The 14,524-nt window shown below is 39.3% G+C and overlaps 1 protein-coding gene across 8 annotated transcripts in view; it reads left to right on the plus strand.

Annotated features, from left to right (window-relative positions):
- Nucleotides 1-14,524, plus strand: part of gab1 (GRB2-associated binding protein 1) — a 231,108-nt gene that overhangs the window by 72,694 nt on the left and 143,890 nt on the right. The gene's annotated exons all lie outside the window — the stretch shown is intronic.

Here is a 14,524-nt window from a genome sequence, read left to right on the forward strand (position 1 = left end):
AAGGAGTGTTTTTTAGAAAAGACATACAAGCATAAGCTTGTACAGAATGTAAAGTAACCACTTTGTGCAAAATTCCTCTGTGGATTATATTTGACGGACTAGTCCAGAAAGACCATGGAATGTTGCACCTAAAAAGGTGTCCAGGTCTACTTCAGACAAACACTTGAGGAGAAGAAGAAATGAAATGCAAAAGCCTGAACTTGAATCTCATGTGGTTGTGAAGACATTGGAGACTAATTACTACATCTCAGCAGAAAGCATCTCAAGTTGAGCTATATCTCAGAATGTGGAAATAATGTGAGTTGAAAGAAACCGGACTCTGGGTGAAAGACATGTTTGTTTTTTCCCTTCCAGAAATACACAAGGAAATGGGCTAAAAAGCTAGCTGCAGGCCTGATCTGTGTGTTCTAGTTCTGGTGTGCTAGTGAGTCACAGCAGAAGAAGATTGACTAGCGCCCCTTTGCAGCTTGCAGGCAAAGGTTTTTTTCTCTCTCTGTTGCTGGAGGCAAAGCTGCAATCAAAAAAGGAAACGGGACAGCTTCAACTAAGCTGCAGAACCAAATGTCTCCAAACCAACTGCTAAACTGCCAAAGCCAGCTGCACTGGAATCACCCAACTTAACAGCCACAACTTTTTGCCATCTACGCCTCATGGACAAGCCAAAGACTGATTCGTATATCTTTTTAATTTTTATTTGGACTCTTTATCATTTCTGATCTGTGTGTATGTGTGTTGCATTTTTATGATTTTTTTCCTCTGCTTTTTAGTAACTAATAAAATTGGCACCTTCTAAATCATAGAAATACATTTGGACGGGGAAAAGGTATCCACGAGGGAAAAGATTCCTTTTAAATTAACCTTGTTGTGACCAACCGAGGGGGTAGAATGAAGAATGGGAGCCAGCTCATTCCTCCTCACCCGGGAGCATAACAGATTGGGGTCCCGCTTGGGAAATTAACAAATTGGGGGAACCTTGCCTGGGGACCGGTTGTAACAAATGGTTTTCAAAAGGAAAGCCAATGAATATTTGAAAAATAAAAATTTGCGAGGATATAGGAAAGGCAATGTAATGGGATTATGCGGATGGATCTTTGAGACCCAGCCCAGGCCCAAAATGTTGAAAAATTTGATAATTCTATGATTGTAACTGCGCAATAACAAAAGGTCATATTCAAGATAAAAGTGGGAGATACATCTTTGTAAAAAGAACAGTCCTTATAAATGGGGCTCTTAATGATATAATATGAGTGTTCTAAAAGGAAAAAGAGCTAATTGGATGTCCTGATAAGTGTTGATTTCCAGTTATCACCTTTCATGTGAAATAAAACTACACTTTTCATCCAAATTTGGTTTTTAGTACAAAATTCGTCTATATAAATGTCACCCTTCCAAATGGTACTGTACCTTTTAGATTCTGGGTTGGTATTAATAAACTAATCAGCTTCTGTGTGCATTGATACTTTATTCTGTCAAGGGATTGACATAATGGACTGTTAGTAGGATTGCATTTTGAAACCACACAGATTACCTCATTGCATTAGTGAACATAAAATGGAGTACTTGGTGCAGTGTTCCAGGGCTCTTGCAGCTACTGCAGTTAAGGTAAGATTTAAAAGGATCTACAGCTTCATCTTTCTACAGGGATATGTACTGATGAGCAGTATCTTGCATTCATATAAGTGCATTTTCCTTCATTAAACAGGAGGCACAAATATATTGCAAGAAAAACTGGGCAAAAATATTATTTAAATCACTATCAGATCCACTCTGTTCATATAGAGTTTTGCTTTTTTGTAAATTGATTACATTTTTTACAAAATACTGTTCTATTAATGTATTTAAAAATATAATGTCTGCTTCTATAAGAAGTCCATATTCATTTTAGCACAGCCTTGCTTCTGGCTCCAATTTATGCCTGTCTTTGGGAACTTGACTTTTTGCAATGAAAGTTCTCGACTAAAGTGAAAATGTTTGGCATGGTCTGAACTGAACCATGTGGGCTAGGAATAAGACTACAATCTGCATGTTGTATCGAACAATAGAGGCTGGAGAATTGCCTTGATAATGAGTCATAGGAGGCCTGATTTTAACTCTGTGAAAGTGAATGTGTTAACATCATGCCCCATGAGTAAACTGAACTAAGCCCAGTGGTGGCAGTACAACTTGCCCCCAGAGCCCGTAGTTTAGAGAGAAAAAATCATCTGCTTCCAGTTGTTTTTTTCTGTGTGAGATCCTTGTTGGAGTTTTTATGTGTCTGTTTTCATAGGTGAGGGCAGGGTTAGGCTTAGCTATGGAATCGTGAAATTACTGATTCTTTTAAGTGTTCCTTGTGGTGATTGCACCCTGTACCAAGTACCCCATCGTATGGCTCAATAACCTGTGCATGCTTCCTGACTAATTAAGAATGGACGTGACACCACAAGACTGGCTGGGCCACGGTCCTCAGGAGAGAAGGAAAGAAAGTTGGAAGAAAGCAAAAGCACCTATTTGTGATCTGCCTTCTCATTTGGCCATTTTGAGATTACAGTCTAGACAGTTCAAAACATTTTCTTCGCATCCCCATGCAAAATGACTGTTTTGATTGTCAGTTGTAGCTCGGTTGGTAGCACTCCCACCTATGAGTCACAGTGTTCTGGGTTCAAGGCCCATTCCAGGGCTCAAGGCCCATTCCAGGGCTCCAGCCCAAAAATTAAGGCTAACACTCTAGTGCAATGCTGAGATGAGATGTTAAACCGAGGCCCCATCTGCGTGCTTGGGTAGATGTAAAAGCTTCCATGGCACTACTTCAATGAAAAACGGAGTTATCCCCACTATCCTGACCAATATCTATCCCTCAGTCAACACCACAAAACAGATTACCTGGTCATTATCACATTGCTGTTTGTGGGAGCTTGCCGTGCACATATTGGCTCTCTGTGTTTCTTAGATTACTTTTGAAGTGTAGTCACTGTTGTATTTAATTGGTTGTAAAGTGCTTTGAGACCTCCAATGATCATGAAAGTCACCATATAAATGCAAGTCTTTTTTATGGTGCGGAATAATGTGCAATAGTGTCTGCCTGTACCACGTTTCTGTTTTCACTGCATTTCATTGGTTTTACATTAACACACAAGCAAGTAATGTAAGTTTGCAATGAAGCCTTTTACACATGGTTTTGCTTGAGTAGCATCTTGTATCCTATAGGTTGGATAGAATGCTATGTCCTCCATGAACACCCATTGTTAAATGTAAGTTACTGTGTCAAGAGGACATGAAATGTTCTCCAAGATCTTTTAGGTGCTTGGTCAAAGTGCGACAAAACTAGATCTGTTGAGGATTGTTGTTCCGATTGATTTTTGGAATCAGATTTTTATCGATGATTATTTGTGTGCTTCAGAAGTTATTAGATCTTCAAGTGCAACACACAATCAAGTACAAGTGCTTTCTCCCCTCCTTCCTTTTGGTGAATTTTCTAGGTTGCCATAATATAGCGAATATTGGTATTCCATAATTTGTTAAATGTAAGTTCTAAAATACGTTGCTATTTGAAAGAAAAATAGAACTTTACTCATTCCTGCAGCTGACCGGTTGTTCTAAAACTAAGTTTAAAAACATTTCTCTAACTTGGTAATTAAAAGGACCTAAAGTTGTAAAAAGGTTATTTTTGGGACTGTTTTGGAATTGAAATTATGGGCCATGTGACACTAGGAGGTTGTGCTGGATTGAATTCTCGACTTCAGAAAATTATATTTCTATTCGGGAGCGGTCTTTCACTCTTTAAAGCATACCTCTCCTCCTGAACTGAGAATGGAAATTTGTGTAAAATACTGACTGAATAGAGGTTTTGAGTACTTGAGAGTACAGCTGTGCAACCTGATGTTAAGAGCCTGTAAGTGTTAATTGTTATTGGATTTATGTTCAATTACATAGTTTAAGATCATTAATTAACCTCTGACCTAGGAAATAATGGTTTCATTGAAGTGCTTATATTTTTGTGCTTTGATTTTCATCTTGATTTCTCTTTCCTCCCCTCCCTTTGTGGTATCTGTCTCTTTATCATTTGCTCTTTCTCTGACTTTTTCACTCTTTTCTCTCTCGCTTTTTCTTCTTCCTTCTCCATTTCTCTCACTCTTCTCCCCCCTCCATGTTTTTTTCCATTTCTCTTTTGTAATATTTTTGTACTTTAGTTTCATGTGCTAAGTCTTTTGGATAGTTTCAGCCTTCTTGCATTTTGTCCTTAATGAAACCTTGTGAATATTCTAATGTCAACTGAGAGAGTTTTTTGGGGGGATTTGGATGGGGTTCGGGCTCAGGTAAAGCAAGGATAAATGAGGAAATCAGAAAAGGATGAAGCAGAAAAATTGACGATAAATGTAATGTACAGAATGTTTAAATTGTTCCATTGAATATTTCCTTGCCCAAAAGACATCTCCAATTAACATAAATGGAAAAAAAGCTTTATTATCCCACACAGCGGGGGTGGAATCTCGAAGCATTGTTTTACAGTATTAAATATATATATCTCTTTGGTTTCCAACACAATACTAAACCCTATCTCGTTGCTTCTCAGTTTTTTATTTCAAATATCTACTTGCAAGTTTACACAGATTGGCCATGCAATTCTGGATGAGAAGCAGGGAATATCTGGTGGTATAGTATTCAGTTTTCCCTGTTGTATCGAATGGGGAGGGCAGAGGGGTGGGGGAGTTAAATGGTGCCTGGAAAATGAAAGCATTCCCTTTGGGCTTCACTTGCTTTGTAATGCTTGTTTTTATTGATCGGATGTAACAGAGCTAAAGAGGTAGGGCTTTCTGCTCTCGTCTTTCAGTGATAGTGATATGCACTGTCACTGGGGACTTCATGAACCTTCAGAAGAATTGTTGCTTGCCCTGTGGATAAAGGAGTTCTGATGGGCTGAGGCTGCATTTATAAGCCTTCTTTCTCTATTGAGCAGAAAATCTTTTGCCATCATGTTGTGCTGCAGCCGGGAAAATACTTTACGACAACAGTGAGGCTTTGTGTGTTGTTGATAGTTTCCTGTTACTGATTTTCAAGTAGCTGTTTTAATTCGTAAAGGGACAACAGTGCACAGAATTTAGCAGTTGTAAATTAGTTTATGAATCTCTGGTAATTTTCCGTTCCAATGCCAAAAGGTGTTGAGTCATATGGTACGTAAAGAATAATATTGTAGGAAAAATTGTATTTAAATTTGCCCATACTATACCATACTATAACAGCGTGATGCAGTGCAATGTCTTTGTCTATCTAAATATCTAGCAACAGTGGCAAAATTAAGTCCAAAAATTTAAATATATCACATATGTTAAATCATTGAAGGCTTGTCTTATGTACTTATATATTGTATGTTTCTTTATAGTATTGTATACTATAGTACTTGTTTATAATTTTTCTTAATGTTTAGGTTTATAGCATATAGGGTGACCTTTTGTTATCTGGCTCTGTTAATTCTTGTTTTCAATCCCTGCATGGCCTCAACTGCACACCCACACTCTACCCCCCCAACCCCCTGATTTTCATCACTCCACTATTGATGGCCATTCCGTCAGCTGCCTAAACTCTGAAATTTTCACCCTAAACCTCTTTCACCCCTCTACTTCACTCTTCTCCTTCAAAGCACTGCTTTATGCTCACCACTTTGACCAAGTTTTTAGTCAACTGTCCTAACATCTTATGTGATTTTTGGTAGATTTTAATTGATGAATGCTCTTGTGAAGTGTTTTGTGATGTTTTACTACATTAAAGGTGCTATATAAATGCAAGGTGTTGTTGTAATTGACACCTGCACCATTTGTGGCAAGGACTATTGTTTCAGTAACTGGGCTGCTCAGCTGCTGCTGATGTTTTAACATGGCAAAATAACTGAACTGTTGTTGATGCTTCCATCATCATCTTTCGAGATGTGTGGTTGCCTTACTATATTATGGTATGTTTGTTAATACCAACTTAACATGACGCAGGGGAATTGCGGAAGGAGTCGCTGTGATGATGTTTTCTCAATTTTCCTATTTCCCTAGGTCTCCTGTTTAGACACCCTTTGTCTCTTCAATATATCAATGCTATTTTCCATTGCTGGATTGGAATTATCTGTTAACAATATTTCGTTCATAATTTCTCTCTGGTTTCATCTGTTTCTTATGTGTATTCCTCCCCCCCCTCCCTTTTTCTCATTGTATTAATGTGCCTGTCTTAATATTCAGTTCTTTAAAAAAGAGTCTGAAGCTAAAAAGAAAGTGTTTATTCTATGCACAGATTTGGATTTGACCTGTGTGTTTCTGGCATTTTCTGTTTTTATTTCAGATTTCCATCATCGCAATATTTTGCTTTTTACTTGGTACAACTATTTATTCAGCAAATGGAATATTTACAGATGTGAAGGGAGGATGCATACCTTGTGAAGTCTTTCAGTCCATGTGCTGTATAGCAAAAGAAGCTGAATAAGTTTTAAAGTCTGATTCTGAAAGCTGCTCCATGACTTATAGTAGTACAGTTGTTGGAAGAACATGCATTGTTTTCTTTCTGATGTGGTTATTGCACTGTAAGAGCTACTCTGCTGTTTGCACCTGTTACTGCCTAAAGTGGCTTGGTATCATACTTTTTCATAATTCTCCTGTGAAGCTCCTTGGGACATTTTATTACATTAAAGGCTCTATGTAAATATAATTTGTCATTGTTACTGCTGTTAATATATGTGGAGTATTTTAGAAACTAGAATACTTCAAGAATTTGATGGAGCAACATGAATTATCTTCAGTTTCTGTTCTGAGGCTCTTCCGATTTTAGATTCACAGTATTGTGTGACAAAGTCTTGACATGACGCTCAGTAACACTGAACAAGTTCAGTAACTAGAATGGTGAATTTTTGGTGTCCTAATTAATGACTGTCGCAATGGAGAAATTAATGGAATAAAAATGAGGAATGCTAAGCAATGACACATTTAGCTTCCAGTCATAACAGAAGCTGTTACCAAATTGCGTTGACACCAGCAATTCCCAATTTCCTTGGATTACACTGTGAACTTTTTTTTAAGAAGTCTGCTCAACCATAGCTCCCTAAAACAAGAGTATGTGGTTTATGTTAATAGTCTTTAGAACTGCACAACAGCTACATGGACTGGTCAAAGCTCAATCTTGCAGTGCCTAGTGCTTCCCTAATTCAGTAACTTCTTAAATGGCTAGATCATTGTACCAAGATGAATTATCTTATACCATGTATGATTCTGTTGGTCCTTGGGAAACACTGATTGGAGCGTAGATTTGAAAGTATTATTTATGTAAGGAAGGGCTTAATGTGGCATTGAGACAAATGGATACCCAGCAGTTATGCGAAGTACTTCCAACCGTCACAATATAAATTGTTCAGTATTTTTGGGAAGAAAAGAACAAGCATCTGTACATTACTTGACCAGTTCTCAAGAGTCCCTGGTGCAGTGCCATCACTGTTGTCAAGCTGGCAACCGTGGCAGCTAATTCCTGGATCACTCATTTGGGCATTACTAGCTTGCTATACCTTTTGAGAGCACCTTGCTGCCATGTTCAGTACATGTCGATCAGCTGAGCTCCCTGGTAAACCCAATGAATATGCAACTGCTGCTGTACAGACTGTGATTGGTCAGGTTCTGGAGAGGGAATTCAACCACTTCCAGAAGATGCTCAAACTGTTCCATTAACAGAGGCCCTGACTGCTTTTTTGGAGGCCTGGATGGATCACATACTGAGGCAAATGATAAAATTTCGGTCATCTTACACACAATTTTTATTTTATGTTGTTTATCCTGTGAAATAGCTGGTCACTGCCACACTCAATTTTATCTGACAAGGCTAAATCACATCTGGCAAAAAATAATTTTCACTATTCCTTACTCAAATTTTCAGCAACTAATTCTAAAAAAAATCAGTTGTGCTATTATACAGCTAAATAAAAATTGATGTTACATAAGGGCATTGTGAGCATGTGTTAACAAGTTGTAATAGACTGGCAGTTTGAATTTTTTTTTCTCTCTGGTGTTAAGCTTTCCCATTCATATTTAGCCATTGGAAACCATATCATTAGTGCAAATATTTTCTTACTACTCCATGTTAACTTAATTTTTTGATGTGTAATTTAATTAAGGGGAAATAGTGCTTGACAAATTTAGTAGAATTCTTTGAGGAGGTAACAAGCAGGATTAATAAAAGAAAACCAGTAGATGTAATATATTTGGATTTCCAAAAGGTGTTCAATAAGGTACTGCACATAAGGCTACTTAATAAGATAAAAGCCCATGGTGTTGAGGGTAGTATATTAGCATGGATGGAGGATTAGCTAACTAATAGAAGGCAGAGTTGGGATAAGGGGGGTATTTTCAGGATAGCAACCTGTAACTAGTGGAGTGCCATAGGGATCAGTGCTGGGGCCGCAATTATTTACAATATATACTAATGACTTGGATAAGGGAATTGAACGTACTGTTGCCAAGTTTGCGGATGACACAAAAATAGGTGGGAAGGCAAATGGTGAGGATGACACAAAGACTGTACTGAAGGATATAGACAGGTTAAGTGAGTGGGAAAAAACTTGGCAGATGGAATATAATGTGGGAAAATGTGAGGTTATGCACTTTGGCAGGAAGAATAGAGGAGCTGAATATTATTTAAATGGAGAAAGACTGCAGAAAGCTGCAGCACAGAGGGATTTGGGGGTCCTCATGCATGAATCACAAAAAGCTAGCATAGAAGTTCAGGAATAGGGAAGGCAAATGGAATGTGGGCCTTTATTTCAAAGGGAATGGAGTATAAAAATAGGGACGTCTTGCTAAAATTATACAAGGCACTAGTTAGACCACACCGAGAATACTGTGAACAATTTTGGCCCCCTTATCTAGGGAAAGATGTACAGGCATTGGAGGCAGTCCAGAGAAGGTTCACTAGGTTGATCATGGTTTTGGAGGGATTTTCTTTTGAGAGGTTGAGTAGGTTGGGACTGTAGCCTTTGGAGTTTAGAAGAATGAGAGGCAACCATTTTGAAACACACAAGATTCTTAAGGGGCTTTACAGGATAGACACTGAGAGGTAGTTTCCCCTTGTGGTAGAGTCTAGGACCAGAGGGCATGATCTCAGAGTAAGGGGTCACCCATTTATTACAGAGATGAGGAGGAATTCCTTCTCTGAGGGTAGTGAATCTTTGGAATTCTTTACCGCAGAGGGCTATAAAGGCTGGGTTGTTAAGTATATTCAAGGCTGAGATAGATTTTTAATCAGTAAGGGAATCAAGGGTTATGGGGAAAAGACAGGAAAGTGGAGTTGAGGATTATCAGATCAGCCATGATCTCATTGAATGGTGAGGCAGACTTGATGGGCCGAATGGCCTACTTCTGCTTCTACATCTTATGGTCTTATGTCCAGCAAAAATTAACGAAAACCTACCGCAGTGCTCCCCCACCTAACTGCATCCCCTTGGCCTGACCCCATCTTTCATGTATTTGTAAAAGAAATATACTGGTATTCTTTTTTGGCCTCCACAAGATCTATTTAATCATCAATGAATGATCATAATTCCATTCTCCTCCAGAGCTACAGCCCTCCAAAAACTGTGTGTTCCTGCAACTCTGGTATTCCCCATTCCCTGCGCTCCATATCATTGGTAGTACCTTGAGCTGCCTGGGCCCCAATCTCTGGAGTTGCCTCCTGAAACCTCCCTGCCTCACTGCCTCTTTTTCTTCTCTCAAAACCTTTGACCGAGCTTTTGGCCATCCCTCCTAATATCTTTCTCTTGTCAATTTTTGTCTGATTCTGTGGAACACTTAGGTGTTTTTCAATGTTAATAATACTATATAAATGCAAGTTGTTGTAGAACATCACAACAAACCTTATCCTTTGTTGACTAAATTTACTAAATGATTTAAAAAAGAACATAAAGATACACAATATGAAATATTTATAGTAAAAGTGTGGTCTGTTTTACTTTTCACTCTTGTTAGCAAAAGAAAATCAAAATCCTGTTCAATTCTTGCCTAAAAGTCATTGCTTTTAAACTTACGTCACATCAACAATTTCCAGTTCCCTGGCCCCAACCGCTTCCTCTTCACCATGGATGTCCAATCCCTCTACACCTCCATCCCCCACCAGGATGGTCTGAGGGCCCTTAGCTTCTTCCTTGAACAGAGGCCCCAACAATCCCCATCCACCACTACTCTCCTCCATCTGGCTGAACTTGTTCTCACACTGAACAATTTCTCCTTTAACTCCTCTCACTTCCTCCAAATAAAAGGTGTGGCTATGGGTACCCGCATGGGCCCCAGCTATGCCTGTCTCTTTATGGGGTATGTGGAACATTCCTTGTTCCAGTCCTACTCCGGCCCCCTCCCACAACTCTTTCTCCGGTACATCGATGATTACTTCGGTGCTGCTTCATGCTCTCGTCGGGACCTGGAAAAATTTATTAATTTTGCTTCCAATCTCCACCCCTCCATCATCTTCACATGGTCCATCTCTGACACTTCTCTTCCCTTCCTTGACCTCTCTGTCTCAATTTCTGATGATAGACTGTCCACCAATATCCATTACAAGCCTACCGACTCCCACAGCTACCTCGACTACAGCTCCTCACACCCCGCTTCTTGTAAGGACTCCATCCCATTCTCTCAGTTCCTTCGCCTCCGTCGCATCTGTTCTGATGACGCTACCTTCAAAAACAACTCCTCTGACATGTCCTCCTTCTTCCTTAACCGAGGTTTTCCATCCACGGTCGTTGACAGGGCCCTCAACCGTGTCCGGCCCATATCCCGCGCATCCTCCCTCACGCCTTCTCCTCCTTCCCAGAAACATGATAGGGTCCCCCTTGTCCTCACTTATCACCCCACCAGCCTCCGCATTCAAAGGATCATCCTCCGCCATTTCCGCCAACTCCAGCATGATGCCACCACCAAACACATCTTCCCTTCACCCCCCTTGACGGCATTCCGTAGGGATCGTTCCCTCCGGGACACCCTGGTCCACTCCTCCATCACCCCCTACTCCTCAACCCCCACTTATGGCACCTCCCCATGCCCACGCAGAAGATGCAACACCTGCCCCTTCACTTCCTCTCTCCTCACCGTCCAAGGGCCCAAACACTCCTTTCAAGTGAAGCAGCATTTCACTTGCATTTCCCCTAACTTAGTCTACTGCATTCGTTGCTCCCAATGCGGTCTCCTCTACATTGGAGAGACCAAACGCAAACTGGGCGACCGTTTTGCGGAACACCTGCGGTCTGTCCGCAAGAAAGACCCAAACCTCCCTGTCGCTTGCCATTTTAACACTCCACCCTGTTCTCTTGCCAACATGTCTGTCCTTGGCTTGCTGCATTGTTCCAGTGAAGCCCAACGCAAACTGGAGGAACAGCACCTCATCTTCCGACTAGGCACTTTACAGCCCTCTGGGCTGAATATTGAATTCAACAACTTTAGATCTTAAACTCCCCCATCCCCACCCCGTTTCTTTTCCCACCCCCCCGCTTTTTTTTCAATAATTTATATAGATTCTTCTTTCCTCACCTATTTCCATTATTTTTAAATCTAAAACTAAAACCTCTAGTCTTTCCACCCCACCCCCACTAGAGCTGTACTTTGAATATCCTGACTTCCATTCTTAATTAGCACTTTTCTCAGACAAAGACCACCACCTTCAACACCTCTTTGACCCTTTTGTCTGTGACATCTTTTGATTATCTGCTCATCTCCACAATCATCACACCACACCCTCAATGTGTCTCTTCCCCCCCCCATCCCCAACCTTAAACCAATTTATATTTCTCCTTTCTTCTAACTATGCTCCAGTTCTGCCGAAGGGCCATGAAGGCTCGAAACGTTAACTGATTTCTTCTCCGCCGATGCTGCCAGACTTGCTGAGTTTTTCCAGGTAATTCTGTTTTTGCTTTTAAACAATATGTTTTGAGTTTCAAAAACAAAGCTTTCTTGGTGGGTCAACCACTGAGGATCTAATACATTTACCTGTGGATTTGCATAGTTTAGCACATGCCAATAATTGAAAAACTCCCATTGCAATATCCCATAACTGACAGATATGAATTAGAATTTGGCATGTAAAATGATCACTACATTTCAAAGGACCAAACAGTAGCTGGCATCTAGAATCAAACTTCTGCAACTTGCATGATCTACAGACCAAAGAACCTGTTTGTTACTTGCAGATGGGTCTTAATTTTGAACTTTCATAAGCAAAAGCAGCTTCCATGTTAACTTCAGTATATCCAGAATATTGACTTATGTTCACACACAAGCTTGACTCAATGGAATTGTTACCCACTAATTTGGACACTAGCCATGTGTGGTTAATTGGGAATTCGGAAGTGAGCAATTGCATTTTGGATTTATAAATAAAAAATTATTAATAGTCTTCCACATGTCTTACCTAGCATTTATCCCTCAACCAACACCATCAAAAATTGAATAAGTCACTAATCATATTTGCTGTGTTAGTGGGGGGTGGGGGTTCTTGCTATATGCAAATTGTTGTGAAGCACTTTGTAAAACCTTTAGGACTGAAAGGTGCAGGTTCTTTTGTAGCATATAATACAGAAATACTCTGGGTTCCTTCCATCATAAAGCACACCAGTTTCTACAGAAACAAATAAATAACTAAGACCATTGTTTTGTAGTTTTCATGGGAAAATGCACAGAATCATGAAAAACCAACCACAAAACACTGGTTAAAAATTCCATGTAACAAAAATAGAATCTGCCTTAGTTACTGTAAATCATTGGGTCCAATTATAGTTGGAGACTTTACAAAATGCAAACCCTAAAATACTGGTAAAAATTGATTGTAACTGTTGCAATGCTGATTATTAGCAGTGGAGTTTTAGGCAACGATTCTAATGTTTTTTGCTTTTCCACAGAAGTTATTACAACATACATGTTGGAGAGTTGGACACAGGAGTATTTTTCTCCTGCAAGTACAATAATGTAAATGAAAACCAAATACAGATTTGAAAGAAAATAAGTCCTCTACCTGCTGAGAATATTTTGAACCGAGTTTTATAACTCCAAGAAGACCCATTCAAAACTGAAAGGATGAAGATGACCTGTCTTTCAAATGTTTTTTAGAACCCACTGTTAAATAAATGTCTTTCCTCCCATTCTTAGGGGTGAAAACACATGGACTAAAGTTAATTTGGCATCAGTTTGACAATGCCACTCAGAGAAGCCACAAGGATGGCAGCATGGGAAGTCGAAACATCAACACCAGTTTAGTAAGGACTGAGTTTCTGATTCCAGCAGACTGTTAGTGAAAAGTAAAGGAAGCTTGACTTTTCATTAACCATGATGTACTTGACCTGGGAATGAGTGCTGCTGGAACTGGGTGAAAAAAAGTGTTTGAATGCCAAACTCTGAAATTCACCTTCCTCCCAAGAATTTGTTTCATAAAGCAATTAAAATGTTATAAACGTTACCATTTCTCCTTTTGCAGTTAAACCCTGATGAACAGTTTAATCATTTGCCATGATTTTAACATTTGGAAGTTGTTAATTGGCATGTTTGATTTTAACTCCAGTCACTTGATAGGAACGGATTTTGAAGTCAAGTGAACGAAATTATTCTAAGCACAAAAGCAAAATATTACAGTTGCTGGAAATCTGAAATAAAAGCAGAAAATGTAGAGTATTTCAAACAGGTGATGAAGCATCTGTGGCGAGATAGAGTTAACGTTGCAGGTTTGTGACCTTTCATCAGGTTCTGATGTAAGACCATGGACCTGAAGCGTTAACTTTGTTTCTCTCACCTTTTCTATCTCCACAGATGCTGCTTGACCTGCTGAGTATTTCCATCACTAGTGTATCCTCAGTTTGGTTCAACTCTCTGAAGTTAATGCTCAATCAAAAAAACTACTTTTTAAGCTGTTTTCCTTCAACTGTCTGAAGATCGCTAATCTAATCTTACCTACAAAGGTAGGTAAGATCATTCTATTAAAACTATGAATATTTTTGATCAAAGGAAACAAATCAGAATTGCCTGAAACATTTCAAGGCTTGTAACTAACTGTGTGCTTTACTGTGTTCCTTTTTTGATTCATTTTTAACTGCAGTTTCTTTAAAATGCCTCAGATTGAGTTAAAATCCTTTCTTGATGTTGAATCTTAATGCCAATGAGGAGATTGCTTGTGAAGTAGATTGAAGCAAGAAGCTGTTAAATCCCGGCTCAATGGCACAAGGGCAATTCATTGTAATTTCCTGTACTTTTTCAAGCATAACTAATGTAAGCACTTGTTTTAATGTAGCATAAACATCTGTTAATGCTCATAAATGTACGGTATTGCATGTCATTAAGTGAAGAGGGAATGGAAAGACAAATGGAAATTCAAGCATAATGAGATTACCACATCAGTGATGCACCTCCAGTGATTCACTAAATTACATCAACACAAGTGTAATATTTATTGTAGCCAAGTGCAATGAAAACAAATTTTACTTAAATAGTGCTTGGTTGGAGCGCAACAAAGTTTTTGTGAGCCACATGCTATTTGTTTATGTTTTCGTTGCCTTTTCTGC

The sequence above is a fragment of the Cetorhinus maximus genome, chromosome 1, assembly GCF_964194155.1.
Source record: "Cetorhinus maximus chromosome 1, sCetMax3.hap1.1, whole genome shotgun sequence".
In the NCBI taxonomy this organism is placed as follows: domain Eukaryota; kingdom Metazoa; phylum Chordata; class Chondrichthyes; order Lamniformes; family Cetorhinidae; genus Cetorhinus; species Cetorhinus maximus.